General features: G+C 45.9%; 1 protein-coding gene across 1 annotated transcript in view; it reads right to left on the bottom strand.

Moving 5' to 3' along the window:
- LOC140207161 (uncharacterized) overlaps positions 1-14634 on the bottom strand; it is a 34967-nt gene extending 20333 nt beyond the window's left edge. Inside the window, exon 1 of the mRNA XM_072275504.1 lies at positions 14590-14634. The gene's annotated coding sequence lies outside the window, so the exon portion shown is untranslated. The remainder of the gene's footprint in view (positions 1-14589) is intronic.
- Between the last annotated feature and the right edge of the window lie 3793 nt (positions 14635-18427).

The following is an 18427-nucleotide window of genomic DNA, read 5'->3' as shown; positions in this document are numbered from 1 at the left end:
TTGCCTGGGTGCCGGGTTCACCGCTGAGGAACGATCGTATCTGAAACCGAGGGGTCACAGTCGGTGACCTCAGAAGACATTACAAAGGGCTCGCCCGAAAGCTGACTGCGAGGAATATCAAGGGTCTGTGTGGAAGCCGTTTTGAATATTCATTCGCTTTCGCCCTCTCTCTCCTTCCCCCCCACTTCCCCGTCCACCAGCACGGCAGTGATTACTGTGAACTGAACTGAACTCAATTGAATTGAACTTTGCGTCACTTTGAAACTGGTCATTTACCCCCAGACGACGATAGAGCTTGATTGATCCTATTATCCCAGTTCTGTGTACATGCGTGTTTATCATTGCTGAACTGTTGTATTTGTTATCCTTTTGATTAGAGTACTGTGTTGCTTATTTCTTTAATAAAACTTTCTTAGTTCCAGTAATCCAGACTCCAACTGAGTGATCCATTTCTGCTGGATTGGCAACCCAGTTACGGGGTACGTAACAGGATTCACTCAGTCATCCAAACAACTGGCACATCAGACAGTTCACACGGGTGACTGGCCATTCAGACTGTGGGAAGGGATTCACTCGGTTATCTGATCTGCTGGTACACCAGCGAGTTCACACCGGGGAGAGGCCATTCACCTGCTGTGAATATGGGAAGGGATTCTCTCGGTCATCTCATCCACTGAAACACCAGCGAGTTCACACCGGTTAGAGGACAATCAACTGCTCAGACATTGGGAAGAGATTCGCTCAGCCATCTCCACCAAATGTGCATCATTGAGTTCACACTGAGGAGACGCCATTCACCTGTTGTGACTGTGGGAAGGGATTGACTCAGTAATCTAACCTACCGGGTTCACACTGGGAAGAAAGTTTCAATACGCTGCATGCCGGATATTTGTCCATCACCGTTGCTGAATGCAATTTCAAAAGTGACTGTCAATGCTGAACTCTGCAATTATTGCTGCTGCTCACCACACCCAGTTCTGCACCCTGGTCGCTGGGCATGGGAGGAGTTTCTTCTGCGGCATATTCACCTTTAATGGGACTGGAGTTTAATCATCTGGATCTGAGACAAATAAATCAGTTCTATTTTAAACTCTGTCTTTCGTACTTAGTGAATTTATAACACACCTAGTGTACAGTAGACACTCAACTCAGGCCGGTTGGGCCCTGCCAGTGATTCAGTTCCACGACAATCCATTTAAATCCTCCCCTATTGTTCCCCTCTCACTCTCCGTGTGGTGATGGGTTCCAAACAGTTACCACTCTGTGGGTGAAGAGGCTTTCCCTTGAATTTTCTGCAGACTGAAGAAGTCGAGCTGACTACAGTTCTGTCTGATATGTTCCTCACCCCTTAGATCTCTGGGCTGAGGAAGAATGACATTGTTAGTTAACCTCCTTAATCATGGCTCATTTCCACACTGTGGGTCATTTTCCCTGCTCCTAAAGTCTGAGAGCAGAATGGGAAACCATTAGTTTGATGTTCAATGGAGCAGGGTCAGAAACCAGAGGCAGGTCTGCACAGGGCAGAGTTTGGGGCTCTGGATGATAGTCAGGGTAAGAACGTATGATGAAGAGAAGGGAATGAGTAGTGGGGCTTGGCAATGAATGATAGAGTAGCAACATTTGGAAACTGATTGACAGAGAAAATAATTTGGTTGCCTGACTGATGACACAAACAATGCCTGTTGTGAGGTGCTCCATTGGTCGAGGATCGTGTCTGTGTTGGGAATGGTTACATCTATTGAGGGAGTTGTTCCTGCTTGTTTATCGTGTAATATTATATCCAGATGGTTATTATGGATTGTCCTATCTGTAACAATGTATTGATTATCATATAATTTGTAAGATTTTGACTCTAAAACTGGATCAGACTTGAATTTATGGTGCGTTTATGAAGTTACAGTGGTCATTCATGAATTTGTATTTTAAGGTAAGATTTTGGTGAATGATATTTGCTACTTGATTTTACCTGTGTAAGTAATCAGATTGAGTTAAACTGCTGCAGGATCCTGGAATGTGTTGGATTGTGTCTGGTTTGTCTTGGCATTTTCTGCATTTGTCGTGTTGTTTGTTTGTCTTTTATGTATTTTTGATATTCTTTATGTTAACCTTGTCCTGTATTTCCACGAGGAATCTGTGTTTCTCTGAGTTCGATGCTTCCTTGTCAACATCTAGTCTGCTCAGATCATTGGGATGTCTCCCATGCAGGGTCATACTCATTCCACTGGTTAATGCTTTTTTCCATAGTGATGATTCATTTTTCTGAGTTGGCCTGTCATTTAAGTTTTCTGGTCTGCATTTCTTATCAGAATTACGTATACCTGCCTGGTATGCTGAAACCTGTTTATTTTGTATGAAAATATATACTTTAGAAATCTTATCGGACTGCTGGGTGATTTTTAACGAATGTTTGTTATCGCTCTTCCTCCTTCTGTCCTTGGTAGTTTTAATCTAAGTGGTAAATAGTGTTTTATTTTTCATTGTACAGTTTCCAGATCGGAATGGGACCAAGATATTTTGCTGAATGAATATGCTAATATGGATATAAACAAAGGTGTTTACTGCCTTTGTTGTATTCGCTATACCATGAAGATCTGCTTGGCAAATCTTAGTAAGCCCTGAATTAAATTTTGTCAAATGTTATTTTTTTTCATTTTCACGCAATTTTCTATTTTCTTTGCCTGTCAATATTCCAGATACCTGGGCCAAAACAGTTATTGCTACCGATGGATGCTGCCTGACCTTCTGAGCTCCTCCAGCACATTGCGTGTATTGTTCTAGACTTCCAGCATCATAGACTTGTATGTTTCTGGAAAGGACACACAGGTAGGCAGAGAGGGTGCTGTGGCTCTGTTGGTAAAAAATCAAATCAAATCATCAGAAAGGTGACATAGGGTTGGAAGGTGTTGAATCATTTTGGGAAGAACTAAGGAACAAGAAGTGTGAAAAGACTCTGATGGGAGTTATCGAGACACCCCAAACAGTAGGTAGGTATATTGCCCACAAATTACAACAGGAGATAGAAAATGCTGGCCAAAAGGGCAATGCAACAATAGTTATGGAATATAGTCATTCAGACATATTGGGAAAACCAGGTTGGTGCTGGATCCCAAGAGGGAGAATCCCTCGAATCCCCACAAGATTCTTTTTAGAGCAGCTCCTGGTTGAGCCCAGATGGGGATCAGCTATTCTTGATTTGGTGTTGTGCAATGAACTGGAGTTATTTAGAGCACTTAAGGTAAAAGAAGCCATAGGGGCAAGCGATCTTAATATAATTGAATTCAACCTGAAATTTAATAAGGAGAATCTAAAGTGAGATGTATCAGTACACCCGTGGAATAAGGACAATTACAGAGGCATGAGAGAGCAATTGGCCAAATTTGATAGGAAATGAACAGTGGCAGGGATCACGACAAAGCATCAATGGCTGTAATTTCTGGAAGCAATTCGGAAGACACAGGATATATACATTCCCAAACAGGAAGAACTATTCAAAAGACAACATCATACAATCGCAGCTAATGAGAAGGCAAAGCCAACATAAAAGCCGAAGGGAGGGCAGATAACAGAGCAAAATTGGTGGGAAGTTAGATGATTGGGAAGCTTTTTTAAACCAACAGGAGGCAACTAAAAAAGTAATTAAGAAAGAAAAGGTGGAATACAAAGCTAGATAATTACGTTAAAGGTGATACCAAATGTTTCTTTAGATGCATAAAGTGTAAAAGGGAGGCAAGAGTAGATATCGGACTGGGGAAAACGATGCGGGGGGGTTTGTAATGGGGACAATGAGATGGATGTATTAATAAACATATCAACTGAATAAGTATTTCAGATCTGTCTTCATTGTGGAAGCAACTAGTGGAATGGTGGAAAGTCCAGATGTTGGTGGTTAAACGTGTGTGAAGTTGCCATTACTCGAGAGAAGGTTTCTGGGAAACAGAAAAATCTAAAGGTAAATAGATCAGCTGAACCAGATGGTGTACACCCAGAGTTCGGAAAGAGGTGCCCGAAGAGATTGTTTCAAGAATCAGTGAAGTCTGGTATGGTTGTGGAAAGCTGCAAATTTGGAAATGTCACTCCACCATTCAAGAAGGGAGAGGGATAGAAGAACGGAAATTTTAGGACAGTTCCTCTGACCTCACTGGTTGGGTAGATATTAGTGTTGGTTGTTGAGGATGTGTTTTCAGGGCATTTCAAGGCACATGATAAAATTGGCCATTTTCAGCATGTTTGCCTCAAGGGAAAATCTTGCCTGAAAAGTGTGTTGAAATTCTTTGAATCTATTCAAGTGGTAATAAGCAAGATAGACAAAAGAGAATCGGTTGATGATGTGCACCTGGACTTTCAGAAGGTCTTTGACAAGGTGCCACACATGAGGCAGGTTCGCTAGGTATGAGCCCATGATATTACAGGAAAGATTATTGCATGGATAAAACAGTGGCTGATTGGCAGGAGGCAAAGAATAGTAATAAAGGGAACATTTTCTGGTTGGCTGCCGGTGACTAGTGATGACCCACAGTACTTGGATGGCAGAAATAATAGCTTTGTTGCAAAATTTGCCGATTATATCAAGATAGGCAGAGGCCAGGTAGTTTTGAGGAAGTAGAGGGGCTACAAAAGGACCGCTGATTAGAGGAATGGGCACAAAAGTAGCAGATGGAATACCGTGTAGTGAAGTGTATAATCAATCATGCACATTGCGAAAAGAAATACCGGGGTAGACTATTTTCTAAATAGACTAAACTTAGGATCCCTTGTGCAGCATTCCCTAAAAGATAATTTGCAGGTTGAGTCAGCGGTGAGGAGGACAAATGTGACTTCAAGAGGACTGGAATATAAAAGCAAGAACTTAATGTTGAGGCTTTATAAAACATTGGTGACGCCACACTTAGAATATTGTAAACAGTTTTGGGCCCCTTATCTTAGAAAGGATTGGCTAACACTGGAGTGAGTTTAAAGGATTGGAAGTCTTGTCATATGAAGTCCGTTTGATGACTCTGGGCCTGTATTCACTGCAATTCAAATGAATGAAGGGTGATATAATTGAAACCTATTGAATGTTGAAAGGCCTCAATAGACTGATATGTCCCATGGTGGGAGAGTTTAGGACCAGAGGAAACAGTTTCAGAACAGAGGGGCGTCCCTTTGGAACGAAGATGAGATTAGACAGAGGGTGGTGATTCTGTGGAATTCATTGCCACGGGCAGTTCTGGAAACTAAGACTTTATGTCTAACAGTTGTCCGTCAATAGACAGTTTGTCAACCTATAATAATTATTGTTTCTCAGCTCCAGCTGGTAAAACTTGAGGTGCAGGCATCGCAAAGCATAATCACTTCTCAGTTTGAGAGGAATCTGTCTGCTCAGATTGCAGGATGTCTTCTATGGAGGGACATGAGTGGTGAACTTGATCTTCTATAGTCACCATTTCTTCAGTTTTCTGGATTGTGCTTTCATTTAACTTAAGTGGTGTGTACTTCTTATTAGTGTTACACAGGTTGGCATGGAGTGCTGAATCCTGGTTTCTTTGAGGAAAAATATATCCTTAGATATTTTACTTCACCCCTGCCCATCTCCAGTTTCACCCATGACTCTTGTACTTCTTCCTCCCCTGTTCCCTCTACATTCCTTACCCTGGCTTAGCATCTTTTTTATTACAAAAATGCCAATACTTCAAAAATATCAAAGGAGAAGTGAGAATAGGTTGCTAATGAGAGAATGTGCTTTGGAAGCTGAAAGGTCTGAAGGTAGATAAGACTTCCGGACAGATGGTGTACACCCAAGGGTTCAGGAAGGGGTACCTAAAGAGTTTGTGCAGACATTGAAGACATAGAGCACTACAGCACAGAATAATGCTTTTCAGCCAACCCATCAATCTGCCGAGTTCCAGCAAGCTCCACTGGGACCATATTCCCCATACCCCTCCCATCCAAACTTCTCTGAAATGTTGAAATCGACCCTGTCACTTGCTCTGGCAGCCCATTCCACATTCTCACCACCTCTGAGTGAAGAAGTTCCCCCTCATGTTTCTCTTAAAGAAAAAGTAATGATCTTTCAAGAATCACTAGATTTGAGAATGGTTATGGCGCACTAGAAAGTTGCAAATGCCACTCCATTCTTTAAGAGGGGAGGGAGGCATAAGAAATGAAATTATAGGACAGTTAGTCTGACCTCAGTAGGTGGGAAGATGTTGGAGTCTTTTAACGATGAGGATTTGGGGTAGTTGGAGGTGCATGATACAGTACAGCCAAAGTCGGCATGGGTTTCCTCCAGAGAAATCTTGCCTGACAGATCTGTTGGAATTTTTTGATGAAATAACAGACAGGATTGACAAAGGAGAGGCGGTGGATGTTGTTCGTTTGGATTTTCAGACGGTCTTTAAAAAGGCGCTCCACATGAGGCTGCCTAACAAGATCACAGCTCATGGTATCTGATGTCTCTGTGCCTGCTCCCGCTGGAGTTTAGAATAATAAGGAGGGGGGAGTTCCCAAACACTGAAAAGCTGAGATAGAGAGGATGTGGAGAGGATGTTTCCCATAGTGCACAGCCCAGGACCGGGGGCACACCCTGAGATGAGATGGAAATCAATTTAGACCAGAAATGAGGAGAAATTCTGCTGCTGTATCTCATGATCTTATGATTATTTAACACAGCCGTGTCTGACCTATGCTTCTGTCGCCATCCCCCTCACTCCATTAAATACTTATCTATCTCCACCTCAAATATACAGATAGCTTGGATACATACATGGAATTATGATGTAGTAGTCATTACAGAGACTTGGCTGGCGCCAGGGCAGGAATAGATTCTCAATATTCCTGGATTTCAGTGCTTTAAAAGTGATAGAGAGGGCAGAAAAAGGGGAGGAGGGGTGGCAGTACTGGTCAGGGATACTATTACAGCTACAGAAAGGGTGGGTAATGTAGCAGGATCCCCTTTTGAGTCAGTATGGGTGGAAGTCAGGAACAGGAAGGGAGCAGTTACTCTATTAGGGCTATTCTATAGGCCCCTTGGTAGCAGCAGAGATACAGAGGAGCAGATTGGGAGGCAGATTTTGGAAAGGTGCAATAATAACAGGGTTGTTATCATGGGTGACTTTAACTTCCCTAATATTGATTGGCACCTGATTAGTTCCAAGGGTTTAGATGGGACAGAGTTCGTTAAGTGTGTCTAGGACGGATTCCTGTCACAGTATGTGGACAGGCTGACTAGGGGGAATGCCATACTAGATCTAGTACTAGGTAATGAACCGGGTCAGGTCACAGATCTCTCAGTGGGTGAGTATCTGGGGGATAGTGAACACTGCTCCCTGGCCTTTAGCATCGTCATGGAAAAGGATAGAATCAGACAGGACAGGAAAATTTTTAATTGGGGAAAGGCAAATTATGAGGCTATAAGGCTAGAACTTGCTGGTGTGAATTGGGATGATGTTTTTGCAGGGAAATGTACTATGGACATGTGGTCGATGTTTCGAGATCTCTTGCAGGATGTAAGGGATAAATTTGTCCCAGTGAGGAAGATAAAGAATGGTAGGGTGAAGGAACCATGGGTGACAAGTGAGGTGGAAAATCTAGTCAGGTGGAAGAAGGCAGCATACATGAGGTTTAGGAAGCAAGGATCAGATGGGTCTATTGAGGAATATAGAAAAGCAAGAAAGGAGCTTAAGGGGCTGAGAAGAGCAAGAAGTGGGCATGAGAAGGCCTTGGCGAGTAGAGTAAAGAAAAACCCCAAGGCATCCTTCATTTATGTGAAGAAAAAAAGGATGACAAGAGTGAAGGTGGGACCAATGAGAGATAAAGGTGGGAAGATGTGCTTGGAGGCTGTGGAGGTGAGCAAGGTCCTCAATGAATACTTCTCTTCGGTATTCACCAATGAGAGGGAACTTGATGATGGTGAGGACAATATGAGTGAGGTTGATGTTCTGGAGCATGTTGATATTAAGGGAGAGGAGGTGTTGCTGTTGTTAAAACACATTAGGACGGGTAAGTCCCCGGGCCTGACGGAATATTCCCCAGGGTGCTCCACGAGGCAAGGGAAGAGATTGCTGAGCATCTGGCTGGGATATTTATGTCCTCATTTTCCACGGGAATGGTACCGGAGGATTGGAGGGAGGCAAATGTTTTCCCCTTGTTAAAAAAGGTAGTTGGGATAGTCCGGGTAACTATAGACCAGTGAGCCTTACGTCTGTGGTGGGAAAGCTGTTGGAAAAGATTCTTAGAGATAGGATCTCTGGGCATTTAGAGAATCATGGTCCGATCAGGGACAGTCAGCATGGCTTTGTGAAGGGCAGATCGTGCCTAACAAGCCTGATAGAGTTCTTTGAGGAGGTGATCAGGCATATAGATGAGGGTAGTGCAGTGGATGTGATCTATATGGATTTTAGTAAGGCATTTGACAAGGTTCCACACGGTAGGCTTATTCAGAAAGTCAGAAGGCATGGGATCCAGGGAAGTTTGGCCAGGTGGATTCAGAAACGGCTATCCTGCAGAAGGCAGAGGGTGGTGGTGGAGGGAGTACATTCAGATTGGAAGATTGTAACTAGTGGTGTCCCACAAGGATCTGTTCTGGGACCTCTACTTTTCGTGATTTTTATTAAAGACCTGGATGTGGGGGTAGAAGGATGGGTTGGCAAGTTTGCAGACAACACAAAGGTTGGTGGTGGTGTAGATAGTGTAGAGGATTGTCAAAGGTTGCAGAGAGACATTGATAGGATGCAGAAGTGGGCTGAGAAGTGGCAGATGAAGTTCAATCCAGAGAAGTGTGAGGTGGTACACTTGGAAGGACAAACTCCAAGGCAGAGTACAAAGTAAACGGCAGGATACTTGGTAGTGTGGAGGAGCAGAGGGATCTGGGGGTACTTGTCCACAGATCCCTGAAAGTTGCCTCACAGCTGGATAGGGTAGTTACGAAAGCTTATGGGGTATTAGCTTTCATAAGTTGAGGGATAGAGTTTAAGTGTCGCGATGTAATGATGCAGCTCTGTAAAACTCTGGTTAGGCCACACTTGGAGTTCAGTGTCCAGTTCTGGTCGCCTCACTATAGGAAGGATGTGGAAGCATTGGTAAGGGTACAGAGGAGATTTACCAGGATGCTGCCTGGTTTAGAAAGTATGGATTATGATCAGAGATTAAGGGAGCTAGGGCTTTACTCTTTGGAGAGAAGGAAGATGAGAGGAGACATGATAGAGGTGTACAAGATAATAAGAGGAATAGATAGAGTGGATTGCCAGCGCCTCTTCCCCAGGGCGCCACTGCTCAATACACAAGGACATGGCTTCAAGGTAAGGGGTGGGAAGTTCAAGGGGGATATTAGAGGAAGGTTTTTTACTAAGAGAGTGGTTGGTGCGTGGAATGCACTGCCTGAGTCAGTGGTGGAGGCAGATTCACTAGTGAAGTTTAAGAGACTACTAGACAGGTATATGGAGGAATTTAAGGTGGGGGCTTATATGGGAGGCAGGGTTTGAGGGTCGGCACAACATTGTGGGCCGAAGGGCCTGTACTGTGCTGTACTATTCTATGTTCTATGTCTTGTAGCCAGCTATCGACCTTCACACCTTCAGGGCAGCGAATCCCAAAGATTGTACGCTCAGCTAGATAGATAGACACTTCACTGATCCGAATGGAATTGCATCCCCACACAAACTCCTCACTTGAGACAACTGTCTATACCCGTGACACAGGGAATCACATCACTGTCACTCTCCTGATATTATGCCTGACCTACTCACCTCTGGGTATCCTCCCTCAACAAGCTTCTTCCTCAGTCACCATCTGTGAGGTTATATACATAAAAAAACACAATTAAAACGATCTATCAGACAGCTCCTGTACTCCTCCACCCCTGACCATGTTTCACTGCTTAAAACTCTCCCTTCTCAGTCCCTTCCTTTCTCCCTTGCCCCTTGCAAACTCCAGGTATGCCAGCAGATCTGAACCCACCGTAAGGACATTTATATCTCAGAGAAGGCTGAACAAACCCGTGTCCTTCTCTGATACAGAGGTCACTGACACCCCACCACCTTCCCAATCTGCACTAACAACCCATGACGGTGACAGCTCTTCCCAGACACAATGTTAACAGCAAGATTAATCAGTAATTCATATGAAGAGAGAATTGTTGCTCACTCAAAGGATATCCGAGCATCCAATACAACGGAGTGGATCCTCCCTTGTTCACAACTTTATCTGACCCGGGTCACAGAACGTCTGATCATCCCACTTTCTCACATCAGCAACACCGCCCCCACCCCCCCCCCCACCCGCCCCCACAACCTTCCGACCACTCACCCCCCACCCACAGTCCACCCGTAACCTCTACCCACACACACACAGACAGATCCTCTTCACCCCAAACCCCCTCCCAGCCTGGGAACCACAACTAACTGATCCCACAGCCCGGGCTCGGGCGCAAAGCTAAAACCGGGGCTGCGGGACCGGAGAGCCCGGAGCCTGCAGCCGTCCGGTAGAACTCGGTCCTGGGCCCTTTCGCAATGCAACCGACCTCCGACTTACACAATCCCGGGATCAGTTCCTTCCTCACCGCCGCCTCAGAGGAGAACCGCCGGTGACAGCTGCGGTGGGCACCGCACCCGCGTTTGACAGGGGGTTCGCGGCAGCATCACCAGTGGCCGGAGGGCTGCACATCGCCGCCAGTGGCCGGAGGTCCCTACAGAGCCACCAGTGGCCGGAGGTCCCTACAGCGCTACCAGTGGCCGGAGGGCTGCACATCGCCGCCAGTGGCCGGAGGTCCCTACAGAGCTACCAGTGGACGGAGGGCCCTACAGCGCTACCAGTGGCCGGAGGGCTGCACATCGCCGCCAGTGGCCGGAGGTCCCTACAGAGCCACCAGTGGCCGGAGGCCGGAGGGACAACGAAAAGGTAAATCACTAATACCACAAAGTCTGCAGATGCTGGAAATCCAGAACCGCACACACAAAATGCTGGCGGAACTCAGCAGGCCGGGCAGCATCTATCGAAAAGAGTCAACAGTCGACGTTTCCGGTTGAGACCTGATGCACCATCAATAATTCCAAAAGACTGGAAGTAGGGTAAATACTGAAAGGCTTTTATTCACAGTAAAATGTGACTTCCAACATGCTGAGTGTCTGCCCCTGGACGGAGGAGGAGGAGCAACGGTGAAATCGCTTTTATTCGGGGTCTATGGGAGGAGCCACAAGGGCAGTCAGCAGAGAGGCGTGTCCAGACAGGTAACCCAGTTACTATCTATATATGTGTGTGTGTGTGTGTGTGTGTGTGTGTGTGTGTGTGTGTGTGTGTGTGTGTGTGTGTGTGTGTGTGTGTATATATATATATATATGTGTGTGTGTGTATATGTGTGTATATATATACATACATACATACACACACACATATATATATATATGTATATTTTACCACTAGACCCTTCTTTAGGACCGAGAAGGAAGGGGAAACATATCTGAATAGAAACGGAGCGGGTGAGGAAGGGGTATCTATGGTCCACATTGTCAGGGTGTTGAGTTTACCAGGAGACAGAGACTGCAGGGACGGGAGGTTTTCTGGTCACTAATACACTGTGTGTGGACCCCGCTGGCAATTCTGGTGTTGTGACCCGAATCGAGACAAACACCACGCTGCCCACTCCACCAACAACACGGCACAGCCGGACACATAACAGGGGACTTTACATCTCACAACACTGGATTCAGTGATGAAACCCGTGATTAATGTTGTTGTCCCACTGAAATCAGAAGAAACAGCCATTAAGGTGCTTTTAAATACGAGCGCTCTCCCACGCGCCTGACGTCACACATGGTTTCCCCTTGCGCGTACCTGACGTCACACGCGCGTTGCTATGCTTGTGCTGAGAAGTTTAACGGCTGAGCTCTGACCCCACCTCCCCGCCGGACCCCTCCGACCCCACCTCCCCCACCTCCCCGTCGGAACCATCTGACTCCACCTCCCCACCTGACCGCTCCGACTCCACCTCCCCACCAGCCTCCATCCTCCCGCCAAGCTCCACAGACGTCACGGTCTCCACATCCGAGGCAGCCTCTTCTGACCGAGCACATTTGCAACAGCTCCTTTGAATCCATATCTCCCCAACAAACCGCAGTTCCTACTATTCTGCACTGACCTCACTCATACCCACGGTTCCCAATTACCCACACATCTCCGCCAACCTCGACTGGTTACTCATCTCCTCACAGATTATCTCTGACAGCAGATTTCCTCCACATTGCACAGAGCACTACATCTGCCCAGCAATCCCAACTGACCCCACATTGCTCCACGTCCCCAAAGACCCAAAAAACGATCAACATTTCCCACTGATCACACATTGCTCCAACTCCCCAAAGACCCAAAAAAGATCAACATTTCCCACTGATCACACATTGCTCCACATCCCCAAGACCCAAAAAATGCTCTACATTCCCTACTGACCTCACACTTCCTGCATGTTCCAATTAACACCTCATCTCCTGCACCGGTCCCCCACGATACCACACATTTTCACACATCCCCAGTAGTTTCTACTGGCGGCCCGCGTCAGAATGTCTTGACACCCCCTCTAGGTCCCATTGATGCAATACTGCCTCCACGTTATAACTAAAACCACAACACTTCCACCAGCCCCCACTGCCCTCAAATATTGCACGTCCCAAATGATTGCACAGCTCTCCAGCTATTCTCACTCACTGTAAACCACCCTACTGGCCATAAACCGCTGCTCCATTAATTCCCACTGACAGCTCGCTCCCCGCTTCCCCAATGACCACACAGATCCCATATTCTCACTCACTCTACTCCTCCCCAGCAGCACACACTGCGATCAGACTGCCCCAGCAGACCCCACGGCTCCCAGGCATATCACTGTGACCACAGACCACTATCGAGCACCCACCCAGCCCATATCGCACCCACCAGACTCTGAAGCGGTTCTCCCACCTGCACCAGACCCGCTTCTCCGCCCCATGACTGGCCTGGCCAGAAAAACAAGATCAAGGCACTGAACGATTCTGTGGGCCCATAACTCCACAACAGCCGTTCCCACGGAGCCCCCTGATGGTATGTTGACCTGGTGCTGCTTCGATCGGCATTCTGCGGTTTCCCGTCGGGAGTAAACGTCAACATTGATTGTATCAGCACAAGCCAGGTTTATCAGGGCGATAAAAGTGAGAATCATCTGATTCATAATAGGGAAAAGGAGAGAAAGAGAGATGGTCACACTTTGAGAAAGGAGCACCTGTGACCACCGGTGAATTAAGACCATAAGATCATAAGATATAGGGCAGAGGTATAGCATGCGGCCCATCAAGTCAGCTCCGCCATTCAGTCATGGGCTGATCCACTTCATCCAGTCATCCCCACTCCCCTGCTTTCACCCCATACCCTAATCAAGAATCTATCTGTCATGGTTCCGTTTGGCTGTTCCCCTTTAACGCTCCTTTCTCCCTGATTATGCCTTAATTTCATTCATTAGATTTCCAATTGCTGCTAGTTTACCTAATTACAGTACACCTGGTTTTCATTAGAGACTGTGAAATAAATACGATGGCTTTTCTATCATAGATTGTTGGTTTGTTGGTTTATACTCGCGTGATACTTCGTTCTCTTGTCTGCTTAGAACCGTTAGTTCTCAGTTTAGCTCCAAGTTCTGCTGTAGTTTCAAGATAGTCCCTGTAGATCCTGTCTCCTTGTCAAGGTTCCTCCGGTTTGCTGTTCTACGTTCACGTCTACGTGCCGTTGTTCTGCACTTGGGTTCTCCTGAGTTGCCCTGTGCAACACTATCCATCTCTGCCTTAAATGCACCCAATGACTTGACCTGCACAGCTGCTCATGGCAACAAATTCCACTGATTTACCACCCTCTGGCCTAACTAATTTCTCCAGTTATCCCAGTCAGCCGTACAAAAAAGGTCACTGGCCCATCTAATTTAATGCTGAGACTTTATACAGCACTGGTAAGGCCTCACTTTAAGTATTGTTGTCAGTTTTAGGGACTATCTGAGAAAGGATGTGCTGAGACTACAGAGGGTTTCATTCACAAAAATGATTCCAGGATTGAACGTCTTGTCATATGAAAACCGTTGGATGGCTCTGGACCTGTATTCACTAGAACTTAGGAGAATGAGGGGTGACCTCATTGAAAACTATCGAATGGTGAAGAACGGCCTTGATAGAGTGGATGCGGAAAGGATGTTTTCTCTGGTGAGAGAGTCCAAGATCAGAGGACACAGCCACAGAGTAGAGCAGCGTCCTTTTACAACGACAATGAGGTGAATTTCTTTAGCCAGAGAGTGGTGCATTTGTGGACTTATTTGCCACTCGCAGCCACGTCTTTTTGAATATTAAAGGCAGGGGGTGATTGGTTCTTCATTGTTGGGCATGAAGGGAAATGGAGAGAAGGCAGGAGATTAGTGCTGAAAGGAAAATTGGATCAGCCACGATGAAATGGCGGAGCAAACTCGACGGCCAAATGCAGTAATTCTGCGCCTATACATTATGGTCTTACCTCCTTTGCGCAGACTACCATTTGAGCCGTCTCGCTAACTGTGCTTCCTATATCCTTTTGATATCTACACATAAATCGCCCGTCAGTTGTGTATGCAGTTACCTTTGAAGACTCCTGGTGAACCCATCTCCATCAGAGTATCAGAGAGCTCCTTTCAAATCATAGCCACTGATTCGTTGTAAGACGTATCGTGATGTTCCAGTCACCGTCAATCTCTCCCTCTCAGACCACGAAGCCTCCACCAGCATGCCGTCTCATTGACACCTATTCAAATGTTTCACGTTGTTTGTAGAATCAGACCTGAACTGTATTTGTACTAAGGGTAAACTCCGCTTCTCAAGTATCCACGTTAACTTCCGTGTACTTGCTAAATTACTGAACCTGCTATTGGACGCAACTGATGGAGGATTGGGTCGAGCATCATCTGAAATGGAAAAGGAAATTATCAATGTTTTTGAACTAAACCTTCTGAGCCTGGTGAATGCAGGGTTTTTTGAGATAAGCCGAGTTTCTCTACAAGATCTACCCATATCTTCACGCCCCGGTCTCACCTTTCTGTAGATATTATTATCTGTCTGCCCCCATCACAGTCCTTTACCACTATTTCAGTTATGTTCCATAAGTTTCCCAAGGCTTTTGAATACATTCTTCGAAACAAACTACCATTCCCCCGACAGGTCGCAGAAATTCTCATAAACAGGGTTTCCGTATGCATGGTTTTCACACAGATATTGTTTCGGACAGAGGTCCTGACTCACCTCCAATCTCCGGCAAGCTCTTTGCAGGCTGCTCGGGACTACGTCTTCTCTTTCCTCAGGCTTTTACCCTCAGACTAATGGACGGGCTGAGAGGACGAACCAGGACCTGGAGCCTTCTGTCTTCTGTCCAGAAATCTGTCCTCTTGGAGTAACCATTTAATCTGGGCCGAGTTCGCCCACAATACCCTTCAGCATTCACCACTGGGTATGGCCCCATTCAAATGTCAAATTGAGTTTCTGCCCACTCCGTCTCCTGATCAGGAATTAGATGTCGGAGTCCCCTCCGCCGAGTAATTTGTTCAAAGGTGTCTCAATGGGAAAAGACTCTGAAGGAAAGTTCAGCCCGGCAGCAGACCAAGGCCAACAGATGGGTGGTTTGGCCACTCTTTCAATATTGATAAGCGGGTCTCTGTTCAACTAAAGATCGTCCGCTCAAACCGGAATCGCGGAAACTAGTCCCTCGCTTTATCGGTCTCTTTAAAATCATAAGGAAATCTGCCCCTGCAACATACATATCAGATCTTCCTCGTTCTCTAAGAATTCATTCCACATTACATGTATTGGAATTTAAATATTTACATTGTCCCTACTTGGCCCCGCATCGGAAGCCACACGTGCCTCCCCCTCCCCTCACCACCAAGGATCATCAGCGGTGAGTCAGTCTGCACAGTCCATGGACTGCTTCATTCATGGAAATTAAAGGGACAACTACAACACTTGGTCATTTGGGAGGGATCTGGTCCGGAAGATCCAGGGATGGTTTGGATTCTGTCCTTAACTCAGAATTCCAAAGGACATTCCGGACAGTACTGGGCCGTCAGGTGCCGGCCATAGTGGGAAGGGATCTGTCGCAACCTCGGGTCGGCGGTGCTGGATTCTCAGGTCTCTGCATGGCCTTTTTTTTTTTGCTCTTTTTTGTGTGTTGTCTGAGTTTTATTAATTTCTAGTTGTAATGTCTTGTTGCACTTCGAGTTTTTTATGTTAGTGTCTTCTATAGTTTTCCATCCCATTGCAGTTTTCCTTGGATACTTCTAATTAATTCTCCTTCAGACTGTGCAGGTATCCAATCAAGTGCCCTTGGACTTTTGACCCTCATCAGATTGGTTCCATGTAAACTTTTCCCGAGTCTGGGCTTGGATTCCTTCATGCCTTGGAGTATATCTAAAGGGGCAGTGTTAACTCCTGGGGCTCTGTCCGCCTGATCCTTGCCCAGTGAATTTCGGCCCGAGTTATCCAGTATCCTGTAAGTTCTGTTTTGTTTATTTTTTCTCTCTCTCTCTCTTTTGTTAATGCAATTTCCAGCTTTGCTTAACTGTTTGACCCTGCGATTGATGCAGCGTGACAACATCATTCATTATGTCCAAAACTCCAGCAGCTTCGCACTGGGAAGCGGCCGTTCACCTGCTCCGTGTGCGCGAAGAGACTCATTCAGTTAACCCACCTTGTGATGCTCCAGTGAGTTCACAATAAGTAGAGGCCACATTTCTGTCCAGAGTGAGCAAAGAGTTTTACTCATCATCCCGGCTGCTACAACTACAATTCACATAAGGGAGGAAGTTCAGATGAGCTCTGTGTCAAATGTTTAACCATCACGGTGACTGAAGGCAGCTGCAGGTTCATGAGGAACTGTCACTGTCAGATTCTGCAGTTCTTGCGGCTGCTCATCGCACCCAGGACTGAACCCTGGTCACTGAGCATTGGGGAAGTCCGTTCTGCTGATGTTAGCCTTAAACTAGACTGGTGTTTAATATTGTGGATCTGTGAAAGATAAATCAGTTCTGTATCAAATCCCGTGTCTCAGGTACTTACTGTCTCTATCGCACTCACAATGTACACTAGAGAGACCACTTGGCCCATCTGGTCCCTGTCCATGTTTCTGTTCCATATCAGTATATCAGAATCTATCCCTGCTGCTCCCCTCTCACTCTCCCTGTGATGACAGGTTGCAGCTAGTCACCACTCCGTGGGATAGGAGATTTCCCTTGAATTTCATAGATTCATAGAAATCTACAGCACATTACAGGCCCTTCGGCCCACAGTGTTGTGCCGACCGTGTAACTGACTCTAGAAACTGTCTAGAATTACCCTACTGCATAGCCCTCTATATTCCTAATCTCCATGTACTATCTAACATCTATGTAATATCTAAGAGTCTCTTAAAATACCCTATCGTATCCGCCTCTACCACTGACACTGGCAGTGCATTCCACACACACACCACTCTTTATTTAAAACCTTAGCTCTGACATCTCCTCTGTACCTACTTCCAAGCAGCTTAAACCTATGCCCCCTCGTGTTAGCCGTTTCAGCCCTGGGAAAAGGCCTCTGGCTATACACACGACCAATTTCTCTCATCATTCTATACATCTGCATGAATTTCCTGCATGTTTCTCTCCAGGCTGAATAAGACGATGGTTTTGTGGTTTTGACATCCTTCAGGGCTTTGGATGAAGTTGGTTAAACTCCTTCTTCCCAGCTCTTTTCAACGTTTTGTGTCATTTTCACTCATTTCAAAAGAAGGTGCCTCAGACAGCTGGGTTGTTGCAATGCGCCTCTAAAGTCTGACAGCGGACTGGCGAGTGAATCTTCGATGGAGCAGAGTCAGAAACCAAAGAGTTATCAGCCTGACTCAGGGCTTTGCAGCTCCAGAAAGAGATGGGACCTAGAGTTTACAAGGAGGAAGAGGAATCAGACCGGCAGGATGTGGCTACAAATGAAAGATCAGAAGCATTTTGAAACAGATCGATTGGAAAAAAGGGTGGTTATTTTCTGCAAATTACTCGTGGAAATCAACAAACCAGGCAACAAATGTGAAGAGGAATAAATAGACAACATTTAGGCCGAGCCCCTTAAGCATACCGAGACTGTGTACTCCTCTGCTAGGTTGTTGCCTGAACTGCAGAGTTCCTCCAGCATTTTGTGTGTGTGCGTCTCTGTATTTCCAGCAACTGCAGAATCTCTTGTGTTTTATACCTACACTTGTAAGAGGATTGTACTTTGGCATTAGATAAACATTGATATTAAGTGTATTGTTTATGGGAGCCGCTTTCTGCGTTAAAACAGCTGCTGAGTATGGGCATGGAACAGGTGGTTACAGAAACTTTTAATGACACCGTAATTACCCGTAAAGCCCTGCGTTAAAAATTTCGCCGTTGCCGAAGCACCGTCAAATGCGCAGGAGT

The sequence above is a fragment of the Mobula birostris genome, chromosome 13 (assembly GCF_030028105.1).
Source record: "Mobula birostris isolate sMobBir1 chromosome 13, sMobBir1.hap1, whole genome shotgun sequence".
Lineage (NCBI taxonomy): Eukaryota > Metazoa > Chordata > Chondrichthyes > Myliobatiformes > Myliobatidae > Mobula > Mobula birostris.
Note: the sequence above shows the minus strand (reverse complement) of the source record. Positions and strands in the feature narration are given on the sequence as shown.